At 51.2% G+C, this 16,020-nt stretch overlaps 1 long non-coding RNA gene across 1 annotated transcript in view; it reads left to right on the top strand.

The window, feature by feature from the left end:
• LOC102495713 (uncharacterized) overlaps positions 1–16,020 on the top strand; it is a 55,944-nt gene continuing 39,924 nt past the window's right edge. Inside the window, exon 1 of the long non-coding RNA XR_337221.2 lies at positions 1–82. This is a non-coding gene — a long non-coding RNA (uncharacterized LOC102495713). The remainder of the gene's footprint in view (positions 83–16,020) is intronic.

Here is a 16,020-nt window from a genome sequence, read left to right as displayed (position 1 = left end):
GGCGGCCCGTGGGTCCCGACGGTAGCCCGCCCGCGGCGGAGGCAGACGCCGTCCCGAGGCTCCGCTGCCTGCGTGACTTTCGGTAGGACGGGGGCGGCACAGGGCTCCGGGAGGGCTGGAGGCTGGATGTGCGTATAGACCGTGCCAGCCCCGGCTGGACTCTGCTCTGTCCAGCGCCGGGGAGGGTCAGGTGCGGCCGCAGCATCCCCGCTCGAAACCCACCCGGCTGGCGCAGCGAGCAGGTGCCGCTGCCGGGGCGGAGGAAGCGGGGAGACCCCGGAGCGGCCCTGGCGGGTCTCTGAACCAATTAGAACGCAATGAAAGCCTCCTACCGGTATCCTGAACTACCTCTTACTCCGCCCCCCAAACGCAGACCTGCAATTCTAAGCCTAGAACAATTTCAAACGTCTATACCGAGAGGGCGCGACGCGCCAGCTGTGCCGCCTGCCACCCGGCAGAAGACCCTCCCCAAACTTTCTTTCCCAGGTTTTGAGCTCCGCACCTTTCACGTCCTTCTCAGCTCTTCACTGGGCGCCACTCTCTCTTTTTCTTTTCTTTCTTTCTTTTTTTTTCTCCCTTGTTCCCCTCCCTCCTTAATAACAGGAAGTTGGTTAAGCCAAATGTCAGTGGCCTAGTTTGCTGCGGGTTGGGACCCAATCTGGGGCAGGGGCCGAGGAGGTGGCCCGAGGGGCCCGCGCCACGGTCTGTTCGGTGTCGCGTCCCCCAGGAGTCGGTGCGTACCCCAGCGCCAGGAGCACCCGTGCTAGAGGTCTCCTGCGCCTGCCCTGGTCTGCCAGCCTAGCCCTGGGAGAGGAGGGGGCTTGCCCGCAGCCCCTGGCGCTGTTGGCCCTGCTGCCTACTGGAGCAGCTGGGGTTAACTTTATCCAAGGCCAGACTCACCGACAGAACTGGGAATGGCTTTACTGGATGGGGAAGAGGCGTGTTGAAACCAGAGTAAACGTGCGTCTCCGTCCACGTTGTTTATTCTGAGGCCTGGGCTCTTAAAGTGGAAAGGGCTTTTATTTGGAAATCCAGGGCCCGCCTGCAGCGGTGTGCTGGCCCTCTTGCTGACAGTTTCGTCTGCTCACTCGTCTTCAGTGGTTTCAGTGAAGGATGGAGTCACTAGCCAGGCCCCTCGTGGAGAGGTCCACAGGGGAAAAAAGCCAGTGGCGAGTTGGCTGTCTGACGTTGGCTGCCCAGATTCCCTGGCACCTGAGCCTCCTCTGTGCCGGTTTCCTCCCCAGGAGCAGGGGACCCAGCACGTGGGTCTCAAGTCTCCAGGGCAGCCAGCATGTCTGGGAGAGACCAATTGTGGTGAGATCAATTCCGACGGAGAGAAGACATTTGTTAAGTGGCTGCCAGGCGTCAGGTCCTGCCCTGTCCCACACTGGCAGCCAGTTTTATGGTTACTCTTGAGAAACTCTGAGAGTTTTGCCTTCCCTATTTGAGAGATGGCCAAAGAGGTTCAGGTACACAGTGAAAATGTCTGAGCCGGGTCCTGGCTCGGCCCTGCTAAGTCTGGCACCCCTCCTGCTGACCTGTGGCTGTGGACAGTGATGTGGTGCAGCCCCGGAGGGGGGCGGGGCCCACTGTGTGCCAACTGGAGCCTCGCGGCCTGAAAAAATTCTGTCTACCAGGATTTCAGGAGATGCGTCTTTGGCAAAGCATTGAATGATCCCGGTCTGCCCAAATTGTTCAACCTGCAAACCCCTTGCCCACCCTGCCCTCTAGCCAGAGGCAATGGGTAGTGTTGGCTGTGACGTGATGGGGGGGACTGAGTGCTCCTGCTGGGTGTTTTTTGGTTTTGTTTTTGTTTTCGAGAGAAGCCTGTTTCTACCAAGACTTAGCTTCACCTCTGAGAGTTGGCTTCTGGGACAGTCTATGCATACTGTATTGGGTTCAGCTTCCACCTTGAAACTGATTCTAGGCGTGTTTGTGTATGTGTGTTTTCTGGAGATACGGGTGGTCGCAGGGGCCGGGGGAAGGTGGTAGGTTATACTATTGGGTTGTCAGAAATGACATATTTTTCTATGCAAAAATGTGTTATGATTTTTTTTTGACAACCCAATACTTACAGTTGTGGGGTAATTGAAGGCCACAGTTTGAACATACCTTTCTAAAAATATGACATCACTTTTATCTTGGTCGCCTTGAGCCTTCATGCCCAGGACTCTGGCTTTCTGCCCAGCCCTCTTTCAAAAGAAAATCATGATTAGTCTGACACCAATTACATTCTAGTATGAATCAACTTAAAGACTAGGCTAGTTGTGACTGTGGCCATTGGTGGCCCATTTCCAGGAGCTGTCACATACTCCCTGATTTCCTCCCTGCCTGTGACTGGAATGTCTCCATGCTCTCCTCTCGGGTCCACACCCCCACCAGGGTTTGTCGCTCAGCCATGAGCCTGCCCCCTTCACTCCCCTCTGCTGAAGAGTAGGGGTCCTGTATTCTTGATGGAGAGCCTTGGCTCTGGTAGGAGGGGCTACAGAATGAGTACAATATTTGGGTTCAATATTGCCCATCTTAGAAGCCCACCAGGGCTAACAGTCCCTACTCCATGAAGAGCCAGGGAAGGGAGTACCATTTATTCACGCTGAGACTTTTCACTCTTTGTATCACCTCCCCACCCCCTGCCATGTCAGTCCTCCAAAGAAGGAGGTGGAGTTATTGTCATTTTATAGAGGAGGACACTGAGACTTAAGAGAGGTTGCAACTTGCTCCCATCACACGTAGTGAGTGACCCTGCAGGGAGTCCTTCCTCCATCTGTATGTGAGTGAGGTCCGTGTTGGGGGATGACGCTCCCAGGGAACTCAGGCTGCCCTCCAAACTCTGGGGCTTGGCCTCTGCTCCTCTGCTGTGCTTTCCAGCCCCCCCCCCACTATTGTCATTATTTATGGACACATCTTCTCACCCCATTGTGAAATGATATTGCAAACACTCATAAACTTGAGCAGATTTCTTTTGTGGTTCTCACAAACCCTCTTTGCTCTAAATTTCCTTAGCCTTTTTTTTTGGATAGGTTTTTGCTATGGGGCTCGTGCGCTCATCAGAAAGACCGAGAGAGACAGAGAGACAGAAAGTGAGAAATCACCCCCCAGAGCAGATGGCCATGCTGCAATCCCTTCTCCTCCATTCTCCTCTTGGGATCTTGGGCACACACACACATGCGCCCAGTGTGAGTTTAAGCCGCTGGGTCCGGGACTCGAACCACGGTCAACTACATGGGAGTCCAGTGACATAGCCATTACGCTAATTGCTGGTTCCTAAATTTCCTTAGCCTTTTATACCAGTCTCCCCTACTGTGTGTGCCACAATGTACTGCCTCCTCCATTAACCTAGTGTGTTGGTTAAGATGCTGGACTCCCACTTGGTCAACTGCAGTTTGAGTCCCAGACCTGAAGGCTTGAAACTCACACCAGGCATGTCTGTGTGCATACCCAAAATCCCAGGAGGAGAATAGAAGAGAAGGGATTGCAGCGTGGCCATCTCCCTGTGGGGTGATTTCTCACTTTCCATCTCACTGTCTCTCGCTGTCTTTCTCTGGCAAGTGCACATGCCCTATGGCAAACACCTTAAAAAATAATAACACAAACATAAACAAACAAACACATTATAAACATTCTCATATAATAAACCCATATACCTGTCACCCAACTCCAACCGTCATCTGGCATATACAGGCTGGTTTCCTTTCTCTGTCTCTTCCCCTTCCCTCTCTTCCACACTTCCATTATTGCATAAGACCGAATTAACCGTACTTACCTGGTATCCCCTGGCCATTTCCAGATCTCCTTGTTGTCTCAAAATCACCTTTATAGTCTGTTGGAATCAGGCTTCAGTCTGTTCGTCGCATTTGGCTGTTCGGCCTTTTGCACCTCTTTTCACCTGGAGGACCCCTCCCTTGAGTCAGCAATTCCCCTCTTCTTAGGTGCCCGTCTCCCCACTTAGTGAGCCAAAGCCTTGGGACTGTGCCCTCTGTGCCCTGCTGAATCCGCATGGCGGGGCTAGGCGAGCAACTGCCTGATTTGGTCCCAGCCCCTTAGGAAATGGTTTGGAATGAATGAATGAATGAATGAATGAATGCTGCCGTGGGCTCACGTGACTGACGTGCTTGTGTTTAGATAAGAGGTTTTAAAAAGGACGACTTGCTCGCGTGCGGACACTTCCTCAGCAAGCCTTGGTCTGTAAACATCCTGAACTCGTCAGACTCTGCTGTGCTCACCCTCGCTGCCCTGGCTTGCGGTGGGGAGCCCAGACAACCACATTCAGGCCCTAATCAGCCACCGGCCTCCCCAGATCACATGAGGGCTGACGGGGACTGAGGTCATTCTGCCCAGGCTTTGAACTCCACCACAGGAGTGACCATGCTCGATACTGGGCTCGATGGAGAACACTGGACACCTTCTCTTCTTCTCTCTCGGGGCAGTTTTCCTCCCTGTGCCTTCGAGAGTCTTTTCTAAGCTGCCTCACACCTGGGTGAGTTGTGGAGCCTTTCACAAATCACTTCATCTGCAAGTGGGGTGAGCTGTGACAGAAAGTGAGCATTTATGACTTAATGAAGTGCCCTGCCGGGACTTGCTCTGTGGGGTAGCATCTGCACCAGCTGGTCTATGGGCGCCCTGATGAAGGAGAGCTGGTGCACGGGGCGGGGGGGAGTTAAAGACGGGCCACCACGTCTCTAGATAACACACTTCACACGTGGATCCCTTGCCAAGTCTTCTTAAGGCTGCTGGGCACTTCCGAAATGTCTTTTCACCCACTTAGGAGCGGCCCCTTCTTGCAAACAGTTTTTCAGATGAGAGTCATTGCTTTTTCTTGCTGTTGTTGGCATCCTCCCCTTTTGTTTTCTTCTTCTTCTTCCTCTTCTTCTTCTTCTTCTTCTTCAGATAAATTTTTGCTATGGGGTGTATGTATTCACTGGAGAGACTGAGGGACAGGAAGCAGGAAATCACCCCCTGGGGAAGATGGCCATGCCACAGTCTCCTCCATCCACCTCTTGGGATTTTGGGCATGCACGCACACGCGCCTGGTGTGAGTTTTAGGCTGCTGGGTCTGGGATTTGAACTGCAGTTCACTACGTGGGAGTCCAGTGGCATAACCATTACACCATCTGCTGGTCTGGCATCCCCCCTTTTACATAGCCTTTTCTACTAGGAGGAAATAAAGCAAAATTTTAACTCTTTGGATGGCAATGCTAGAGTTGATTTTACCCTTTATCATTTATTTTTTAGTATTTTTTTCAAAGTTTTGATAGTAAAAATATTTTTTATAATAAAAAATCCAATATAAGTGGCATAACCATTACACCATCTGCTGGTCTGGCATCCCCCCTTTTACATAGCCTTTTCTACTAGGAGGAAATAAAGCAAAATTTTAACTCTTTGGATGGCAATGCTAGAGTTGATTTTACCCTTTATCATTTATTTTTTAGTATTTTTTTCAAAGTTTTGATAGTAAAAATATTTTTTATAATAAAAAATCCAATATATGTATTTTTCTCATGAAAAATAAGACTTCCTTTGACTGATTTGGAGTAGGTTATAAATACACATATTTAATACAGCCATACACATAGATAAAGGCACAGAGCTATTGGGGTTTGGGATTTGCTTGGGGCATTATTTTAAGGATGAAATTCCCAGACTTCCTAAAAGTTAGAAAATAGAGAAGGCCGGAGCTTAGGAGATAGGAAGGGATGAAACCTGTGTAGCTTCCTCCTCTCTTCCTCCTCCCCTTCTTTCCTGAGAATTTCATCTTGCTTTCCCCATACTGAGATCCCTCTGCTAGGCTTCAGTTTTGACTGTTTAATTCGGGAGGCTGGGGTGTCAGGAAGACAAAACCACAGTGTGTATCGTCAGGCAGGCACGGTGACTCTCCAGGCTCCAGTGGCCTGTCTCATCCTTTCAGCCAAGTGCCTGGTGGCCAAACACCCACTCCTGTCACTTTGGGGTGCCCTGATCCCTCCCTCCACCACTGTTTCTCTCCCAGCACCCTCCACGAAGGTAGAGAACATGGCTGGTCTGGACTGATAAGGCTCCTACTTTCCGAAGAGTTGATCCTCTGGTCTGAGAAATTCAAGGCTGGTGGGAGTGATAGGCAACACCAGCCTCTGCTCACATGCAGACCTCCAGGGCCCAGGTTGAGCCTGGGGTCTGATTTGAAGATGCTCAGAGGTCTTTCTCTGTCACCCCCTGAGGCACATGCATCCCCGTGTCTCAGATGAAGAGCCTGTCCTGAGGGTGGGGTATAATGCCAGTTTTTTTCTTATTTTGCTATAGGGCGTGTAGACTCATTGGAGAGAAAGAAAGACAGAAAGAGAGAAATCATTCCCTGGGGGGATTACCATGTCACAATCCCTTCTTCTCCAGTCTCATCCTGGGATCATGGGCATGCACGCACAGGTGCCTGGCATGAGTTTTAAGCTGCCAGGTCTGGGACTTGAACTGCAGTTAACTGTGTGGGAGTCCAGCGATGTAACCATTACACCATCTGCTGGTCCACATGCCAGTTCTTAATGCAGCCATTCTCCATGTACTGAAGCATCTGAGCTTGTCTACCGTCACCACTGTCCTGTTTCAGTGGTGTCTGGCAGAGGGGTATGCGTGTGTGTGTGTGAGTGTGAGTGTGTGTGTATAGTACTGGAGTTTTTAGTGCTGGGACTTTTAGTGCATCCTTTATGTGGAGTAGTGTTTCTCTTTCCTATGGGTTAGACTAATTTCTCTGCCTTCCTCCCCACCCTGAGCCCCACCTCCTGGTGGCTATCTGGATACCAACCTTCCTTGTAAGCCTTGGTCAGATTTCTCTGTGAGGTCACAGAGGTAAGGGCAGGCCCTAAAAGAGGAACTGTGTTTCCTACTGGCTTGGCTCAGCTTTTTCTCCTGCCCTGGATAATGTGGGGTGCCTTGTTGCGGGCCACAGGAGGAGGGCAGCGAGGAGTTGAACAGTGGCCCCAATCCCCAAGCTGCTGCAACAGCAGGCTTGTGGGGTGTCTGCAGGCCTCAGGTCCCCACGTACCCAGTCCTGAAGCCCAGCACATGCAGGAGACAGGGGTCTAAGAATGCCCTGTTCAGGCCTCGCCCGTTGTAGCAATCTGTCAAGGTGCAGAAGCTACTTTCCTGCTCTCGTGACTCTGAGTGGCTGACCTTGGCCACTTATCTGGAAACGCAGTGTATCTGGTTGAGATGTGTAGAAGCTCGAGGTTTAGCTTGTGCTGGGAGCCAGGAGAACAAGGTATCGGGGAGGATGAAGAAGTGCTAAAAACCTTGCTGGACCTTTTTGGTCAGTGAGGAGAGCTGCTGGCTGGAGCAGAGCAGGCACAGGGGCCATGGGCCTGGCTGCTTTCCTTCTGCTGGAAGACTGTCATGCCTCAGAGCAGAACGGCTGGGGTGCTGAGTTCGTGGCTACTGTAAAGCCAGAGTGCTAACAACTCTGTGTGTCAGGACAGCTGGGCTTGGCACAATTTGATGCAAAAATAGTGAGAGTCAGGCACTCCCTGCTTGGAGGAAGGGGCTATCCAATAGTAAGACACAATAGAAAAATAGGACAGAGGCATAAGGAGACCAGGAAGCCCCTTGCCAGACCCTCACGGAGACAATTCAAGCAGTCTCTTTTCTCAGAGAATTCCCATGGCGCTCGTGTGGCTGGACCTGGGCACTATGGGCTCCCTGCTGGGACAGCAGTTGGGCTGCCTGTCTGGAGTCAGAGCACTCTCTGGTGAGAAGGGAGGAGGAGGTGCTGGATGGAACCTCAGGCTTCTTCTGGATCCACGCTTGCCTACCAGGAGATGCAGCAGTTCTTGCAGGGTCCAGCTTTCTAGTTCAGATCTGTGGTCTCCTACCTGATATCTAACATCTTGGATTCTCTGAAAAACTGCTTATCCCCACCCCCACACACGTTCATATACCCCACACACACATGGAATTGCATGCACACACAGATAAATGATACTCACTCTAACACACACAGCTGCATGGACCCTACGTGCATATTCAGGTGGTACTCCCTTACTCCCCCTCTTACCTAGACACCTGGTCAGATATTTACTCAGGTGCAAAGGGAATTCAGTGGGAAATAAGTGGCCCTTCCTTCTGGTCATCCAGCCCACAGTTCTCTTCTCATTGGAGACTCCAGTCCTCTCTTTCCTGTGGATCCTCCACCCCTAGTCCAAGCATCCTGTGCCCAGAAGAGTCTTGCATAGTTATGTGCCTAGGTACACGTTCAGAAATGCCAGTGTTTTTCCACTTCGTGTGTGTGTTGGGGGTGGTGGTGGTGTTATTTTTAGACAGGGTCTTGCAGTCACAATCCTCCTGCCTCAGCCTCCGGAGTAGCTGGGACTACAAGCACACGCTACTGCCTCCAGCTTTTTAGAGTGGGCCAAGAATGGACCCAGGGCCTCCCATGTGGCCTCAGCCTGCCAAGCAGCAGCATCCGCCGTGTGCTCCTACAGCCAGGCCAGTTTTTTCCACATTTAAAGAATGGCCCATTTCCAGAATGAATGACGCTGGCACAGAATCCTCTGGATGGCTTCCTGGAAATCCTCTCGGTGGGTTCCTAGTATCCGTGTCCCTGCAGAAGGCAGCCAGTTCTTCATTTTCTAGCAAGCTGAGCTCTCCTCCCCAACTCCTCCTGCCTGCGGGGAGCCCACCTCCACCCTTTCCAGCCTCTCAGCACCGCCGCCTTCTCTGCCCTTCTCCCTGCAACGCTCCTGCCCACTCCCTGGGCCTCTCCTCGCCCTTGCCACTGCTGATCAGGATACATCCTGCCACCCAGAGAGGGCTCCAGCTGCTACGACTGCCCTCTGGGGTGTTTATGTCCTGTCTCCTCAGAAGCTCCTAGCAGATGTGTGTTTATTGCTGAAACTTCATCTTTCTCTTCAGCATGAGAGAAGAGAGAGGCTATTTTTAAAGATCTGTAATTGGCATGGCTACACAATACAGCTTAGAGTGCCTCCGAGTTTAATTCTTCATTGCTTTCATGCTCTCCCCATTATGAAACCTCAGATCCGGGCTGAGAGACCTTATATGTCCTGATTTCAGAGCAGCACTTAAATTTAGCAGCCAGTTGTAATCTCTTAAAAAGGTAGGCCAGGAGAGGAAGGGCAGCTGATCAGTTCTTCTGGGCTGAGACGGGTGGTGTGAATGACACATTTCTGTGTCCGTGGAAACCAACCCTTTCCCCATCTTCTACCCCGTCTTGCCACCTGCAGCGGTTGAGGGCTGCCTTTGCATGCCGCCTGCTTGGACTCTGGTGGGGCTTGAGGTGAGCAGGGTGTGGAACGGGATAGTTTCAGATGACACTGGCCTCCTGGGAGGAACCATGAGTCACAGAACCCTGGGACATCAGGGTGACAGAGTCTCTGGGATCAGCTGGTCTCACCCCTGCCACCTTATTTATTTTTTTTATTTAACTTAGGAAGAAACTGAGACTCAGAAACTTCTTGATCCTTGAGCAGAGGCCAGGGAGATGTGTTCCTGGCTCAAGGTCACCCAACCAGGTTGGAGTCAAGTCTGTCCCAATCCACCATTTCCCGCCAGGCTGTAATCTCTGAGCGAAGGCAGCTCGTCCTGTTGTTAGCCTTCCTTAATGAAGGCCAGAGCCTCACCCCCAACTCTCACATTCTTTGAACGAAGGCCGTGTGCACTGTGGCACTGGCTAGCTTGTTCTAAAAATCTTTCCCTTACCACAAAACATCTCCCCCAGAGCCTTGGGGCTTTGATTTCCCACCTTGGTTGTCAGTCTGGTCTGCAGAGAACCTTTGCCGAAAGTAGGAGAGGTTCTTAAAAAAGGCATATTATGAAGAACTATGCTTCGATTTCAAAAAATTGATTGCACCAAAACCTTTCTGAAGTCCCCCCCTATAGCACTTAGTGGGGAAGGGCAATGTTGACAAAGCCTAGTTTATATTTGACTCGTTGTCAGCTGAACACAGAGCCCTGGGATGAGTCAGCTGGGACTCGGTGGAGGAGGGACTCCAGAAGGGGCTGCAGTCGGTGCTGTGGGCTGGGGGCATTGACAGCACAGGCCGGGGCTTGTTAGCTCACTGGGCGCAGCTGTGGAGCCGGGGGTGTGTGATGAGTGATGGCAGCGAGCATTCTTCTGACATGGAGGGAGGTGCAGCGGACACACTCACTGATACTTGCACACCCAGACAGAGTAAGGAATGTCCACAGAGTTGCACAGCAGGAAGAACCAAGGGGGACTCCTTGGAGGAGGTAGTGCTCGTTGGTTGAGAGAGCCTTGGAAGATAGACTTTCCAGAGGTCAGAATGGACAGAAGTAATAGCACAAAGAAATGTGGAAAAATCACGTGATATGTTTGGGGTGCCACAAGGGGGGAAAGCAGGGGCTGTGTAAGGCAGCAGAGGCTGGATCAGGCTGGCACTGAGGCATGCAATGTCCTGTGTGCTGGGGATGGTAGGAGTGTGGGCCGAGCTCAGCAGGCAGTGGGAAGCCATCAGAGAGGGATCTTCTTATTTAAAAAAATAAAAATAAATAAAATGTTTCTTTCTTCCATGAACAGGAGAGAGTGAGAAGGACACCCTTTAGGGACTCTGTCCTGTGACCTACCCCCCAGCCAGCCATGCATCATGGCATGCCTGCACCTGGGGTTCACAGAGATCTCCAGGACACAAACCCAGACCCTGCCTATGCGGCTCAGCTCACAGAGCGTTGTGTTAGCGCTGACCACCATCTGACCCCTGTTAGAGCCTCTTGCAGGCTGATTGGCTCCTGCAGGATGAGCTTGTGGGGGATACCAGAGGAAGGGGTGTGTTAGGAGGTCAGCACTGCCCTCCATGCACTCTTAACCAGGCAATAGCCATTCGCCTGGGGGACAAGGTCAGGGGTCATTAGGCTCTATCCAAGTGAGGCTTTGTCTGCGTCTGGGTGCTTGCTCCTTCACCTTGCTCTGTACTCTGTGGAGCAAAGTATCTGTCCCACTTTCACAGCCGGTCCACAGCCTGTGGCCTCCTCCCTGATCGTTGCCCTTGCTCGGGTTCAGTTAGAGGGGAGTGCAGGGGAGCTGAGGGTGCCAAGCCCCCTGAGGGGGATACTCATGGAACAGCAGCAGCAGTTCCACCTGTTTGGGGTGAACCCAGATGACCCTCTGCTGCAAAGGAACGGCCTTCGTAAGAATTGTTCCTGTGGGTCACATGCTCACAAACACTGTGCGCGGAATGTCTTCTGAAAGGACAGGGATTCTCTCCCTTTGTGTCTCACAGTGGGTCTGATGTACACCTCTTCAGGTGGGTTGTGCCCTGGGTTCGATGTACACTGACCCTGGGTTTCCGATGTACTGAGTTCACTTCTCTGGTTGAAGAGGAAACTTGGGCATGCTGGGGGCTTGGGGCTAGCCTTCATGGTGCCAGCTGCCGGAGCAGGTAGGGTGGGTGGCTCCCAGGCTTCTTCCTAGCCCTCTGGCTTTCCTGGCCCTAGGAAGGTGGATGGAGGCTGAGCTGGGACTCTCTTTGCTCTGGAGTTAACCTGGCAGGTGCGAGACAGGGCGACCTGGTGTGCTTCGGACTTCGACATTTGAGTGGGGCTGTTGTCACCCGTTCTTTGCCATACATGTCTCAAGAACACCCTTGCCTTACATGATAAAGCAAATTGCTCCTACAAGCAGCAAATGGAATGAGTTTAGTGCCATGGGAGTGCTGATGGGGGCTGGGGTGGGGGACTAAAATCATCTTGCTTTCTGTTTCCTCCTAGCTTTGGTGCTACCAGTGTGAGACCAAGTTGGCTCATTCGTTGATTGATCAATTGAATGCTCAAGGCACTCATTCTGCCCACCTCGACTTCTGGAGTCCCCTCTGTGTGCAGTGTGTTATCACAGACGTTTGCAGTTACTGGGAAACCTTGGGCAAGCCATGTTCTTTCTCTGAGCCTTGAGTTCCTCTTCCATGAGATGGGAGTGATACTGAGCTTCCAGGACAGTTGTGGGCATGCGTGGGGTAACAGGTGTAGCATGCCGGTCACACCCAAGGTGACTTGTCCTGTCTTTGGACAGCTTCTCCTGAAGGCTCCCTATGGCTTCTGGCGTTTGGTCTCAGTTCTTCTCCTGGAAGATATAGAGAATGAATCTAATTGTTCTTCCACATGACAGCTGATCCGGTTTTTAAAAATAAAATCTGTAGCACTATTGATTATAAACTATTTTCTTATGTACCTTCAAGGGAAAAAAAAGTGCTGCCAATTAAACAAATGCTTTGTTATAATTTAATTTTTATTATTTTTTAGGTTTTTGCCATAAGGTGAGTGTACTCACCACAGAGACAGAGAGACAGTGAGAGGAAAAGTGAGAAATCACCCCCCAGGGGGATAGCCATGCTGCAATTCCTTCTCCTCCATTCTCCTCCTGGGACTTTGGGCATGTACCCACACACACACCCAGTGTGATTGTCAAGCCACCAGGTCTAGGACCTGAACTGCAGTCAGCCCTGTGGGAGTCCAGTGCCTGAACTACCAAATCATCTGCTGGCCCCTATCATTTAAGTGTTTATGTTATAAAAATGACCTAAGTATTTAGGCTTTAGACATACATTTTTATTTCACATCTACTTCATGTATATAGAAAGAAAAATACATTAAGGAAGGTTTTTCTAAAACCACCTCACTTTCAGAACCCACTTCTGATTCATGTTTGACTCAGAGTCTTGAATATCGTGTTTTCCTGACACTTTATTATTTTTTCTGATCTATTTCTTCATCTCTGTTACCTCCAGAATTTTTTCCAGCTACTAACTCCCATTCTGGAAGTTTCAACGTTTTCTTGATTGTCCCAGAAGGAGTCAGTGAGGATTTTTGTCAACCACCAGGAGCACAACCCTTCCTTAGCTGGTCCTTGTGCATGTTGGCTCCTGACACAGTGAAGGTCACAGTTGCCCAAATATGCCACCAAGAGTTACAATCAAGCTCCTCAAGGGAGGCGGAGGCAGCTGTGATCAGCTGCATCCGAGAGGGACTGAGACGCTGGGGAGATGGGATACATTCTGCTGACAGACGCTTCAGAGCCGAAAGCAGAAAGCGCATCTTCTAATCAGTGCAACCTGGCATTTAAGGATAGAAACACAGCCTTCTAGTGGAGGCAGCTGTGATCAGCTGCATCCGAGAGGGACTGAGACGCTGGGGAGATGGGATACATTCTGCTGACAGACGCTTCAGAGCCGAAAGCAGAAAGCGCATCTTCTAATCAGTGTTCTAGTGTTCTAGTGTTCTAGTGAGTCTTCCAGATTAATAATCTCCAGTGTGGGGTTCTGGTCTTTTACCCACCTCACAATTCTCATGGAAGTTTGAGTGTGTGTGTGTGTGTGTGTGTGTGTGTGTGTGTGTGTTTTAATGGAGGAGGGATTAGAGAAAATATTACTTTCCTTTTTTTTTTTTTTTTTTGCTATAGGGCACATGTGCTCACAGGAGAGAGGCGGGGTGGGAAGTGAGAGAGCAACCCTGAAGGGGTGGCCATGCCCCACCCCTTCTTCTGCATTCTTGGGATTTCAGGCATCCATGAACTTGTGGCTGGTATGTTTTCAAGTTGCTCGGTCTTGGATTCAGACTGCACAGTTGGCTAGGATCACAGACATGCATGACCATGCCTGGCCTGTTTAGGTAGGTCCAGGACCTGAGCTTGGGCCTCCCATGTGGCTCCAGCCTTGTACAGTGGCAGCCTCCCTCTGACACACTGCTAGAGACTGCCATGGAGGAGCCCACGGGCTTTAATCAGCTTACACTGGGAGCGCTTGTTCGAGTTGCTCTTGCTGGTGTCTCTACCCTTTGGCTTCTCTGTCCAGTGATGACAGGACTTCCTGAAGCCAGATAATCCTTGACCACTGCAATTCTCCCTCTACCATCAAGTATCTTATTAGGGAAGGAAGTGAACTTGCCTTGATACCACGTGGTCTCCCGGCCTCTGGGAGACCACCTTCCAGTGTCCCTGCAGAGGCCACGCCAGGCCCATTAGCATCTCACCTACCAACTTCTGTGCTCTGGGAAGTAACTGCTGGGCCAGGGGCTGGACGTCATAGAAAGCCCCTCCAAACACCAGGCTCCTACCCCATCTCTGCCCCCTCGCATCTCCGCGTCGGTGCTTCCCGTCCTCCCATCTCTCCCAGTCGCATGGCTGGAATCTGAGCCAGTGATTGACTTCCTCAGCCTCAGGCCTCAGGCCCTTCCAGCCTTCTCATTGGAGGCTGTTTTCTTAGAGTCCCAGGCACCAACTTCCCTTCTCAGGCTCTTACAAACATCACAGGAAGTGACTGTTTTTCCTGCACAGTTCTGTGTTCTCCCGGTCACTAGTCCATTTTACCACTCTCGTGGGAATTAGGGAATTAGGTTAGTCCCCGTTCCTATGGACGCTTCCTCTCTCTTCTAGAAGATGAACTCTCAGCAAAGCCAGACAGAACCTTTAGCCCTGGGGGTTCCCGGCACCCTCGCCCCATCCCCTCAAGCTCATCTCTGGCTGGCCTGGGATCTGTGTCAGTAACTAGCCTTGTGGTTCTCATTTCCATGGTGACATTACGTGGCTTTTCATCTCACCTCGCCCATTCACATGTTCTTCAGAATATTTCTCTGTCTCATGGGCTTTTCATGCAGATGTACAGCTTTTCTGTTCTACAGAGAAATTCTGCCTTCCCTATTTCACACCCATTTCTTGAAAAGATAAAAGCTGGGAGCAAGCCCAGCCTCAGTGGAGTAGGGCGGTAGCAAACTGATGTGCGGTTCTGGGAGCCACATGGTGACCACTGGCTCAGATCCCCAGTGACCTGAAAGCACACCCAGCGTGCATATGCATGTGTGTCCATGCATGTGCATATGTATGCACATGCCCAAGATCCTGACTAGCTGGAGGGCTGGGGAAGGAGATCGAGGCATGAAAAGACCGTGTCGAGGGTGCCTGTTTTTCTCTTTCTAACACTCAAATGCTCTTGCCCTCTCTCTCTCATGAAAGAAATAATATAAATAAACCTTTAACAAGTTTTTAAGGATCAGCCAGATGGGGTGGTTGTTAAAGCAGCTGAGTCCCATGTGGCCAACTGAGCAGTTCGAATCCTGGACCCGGCAGCTTGAAAAACACACATGTGTGTGCACACCCAAAATCCCAGAAGGAGGATGGAGGGAAGGGGTGTACAGTGTGGCCATCCCTCCCGGTGAATGTGTGTGTGTGTAATTTCTTTTTTTTTTTTTTTTTTGGAGAGATTTTCACTGTAGGGTGCGTGTGCTCGCCAGACAGACAGAGAGAGACAGAGAGACAGAAAGTGAGAAATCACCCCCCAGGGGGGATGGTCACGCCGCAATCCCTTCTCCTCCATTCTCCTCTCGGGATCTTGGGCACGCACGCACACGCGCCCGGCGTGAGTTTAAGCCACCGGGTCCGGGACACGAACCGCGGTCAACTACGTGGGAGTCCAGCGACATAGCCATTACGCTAACTGCTGGTTCCCTGTGTGTGTAATTTCTCACTTGCCCTCATTCTCTCTGTCTCTCCAGCAAGTCCTTCACCCTATTGCAAAATTTAAAATCAAATCAAAACAAAACACCTTTTCCAAAAGGGTTGGGCACAAAGAAGTGTGTCCAATCTCTGTCATGTGAAAACAGTGCATGTTTCTATTTATACGGAGATGCACAGGTACGGTCAGGAACAGACGTTAGCCACTAACAAGAGTGGTGACTGCGACTGGTTTCAGAGAGTGACACACTGTGCAGATGGGACCAGGAAGAGGAGAGAAACCACTTTTATGTTTTGTTTTGTTTTGTTTTGGGAACCTGCAGAGTGCACTTCCTATCTGAAACATTTAGGAATCACAGCTAATCTGGGAATTCTGATTGGCTACTTTGGAACCAGTGAGGTCATATGAAACGGACCTCACCTGCTTGAGTCTGAGCTCTGCGCCTCCTGCTCCCCTGGCCTCAGTTCCCCAGGTGTGCAGTGGCTAGTCCCAGCGGTGAGGGGGTCGCCTCTGGAGCCCAGCGCAGGCCCAGCCACAGAGGGCTGTAGTAAACAGGGCTTCCTTCCTCCTCCCTCCTTCCTGA

The sequence above is a fragment of the Tupaia chinensis genome, unplaced genomic scaffold, assembly GCF_000334495.1.
Source record: "Tupaia chinensis unplaced genomic scaffold, TupChi_1.0 Scaffold144767_1, whole genome shotgun sequence".
NCBI lineage: Eukaryota > Metazoa > Chordata > Mammalia > Scandentia > Tupaiidae > Tupaia > Tupaia belangeri.
The sequence above is the reverse complement of the archived record's forward strand: the minus strand, read 5'-3'. Positions and strand labels throughout refer to the sequence as shown.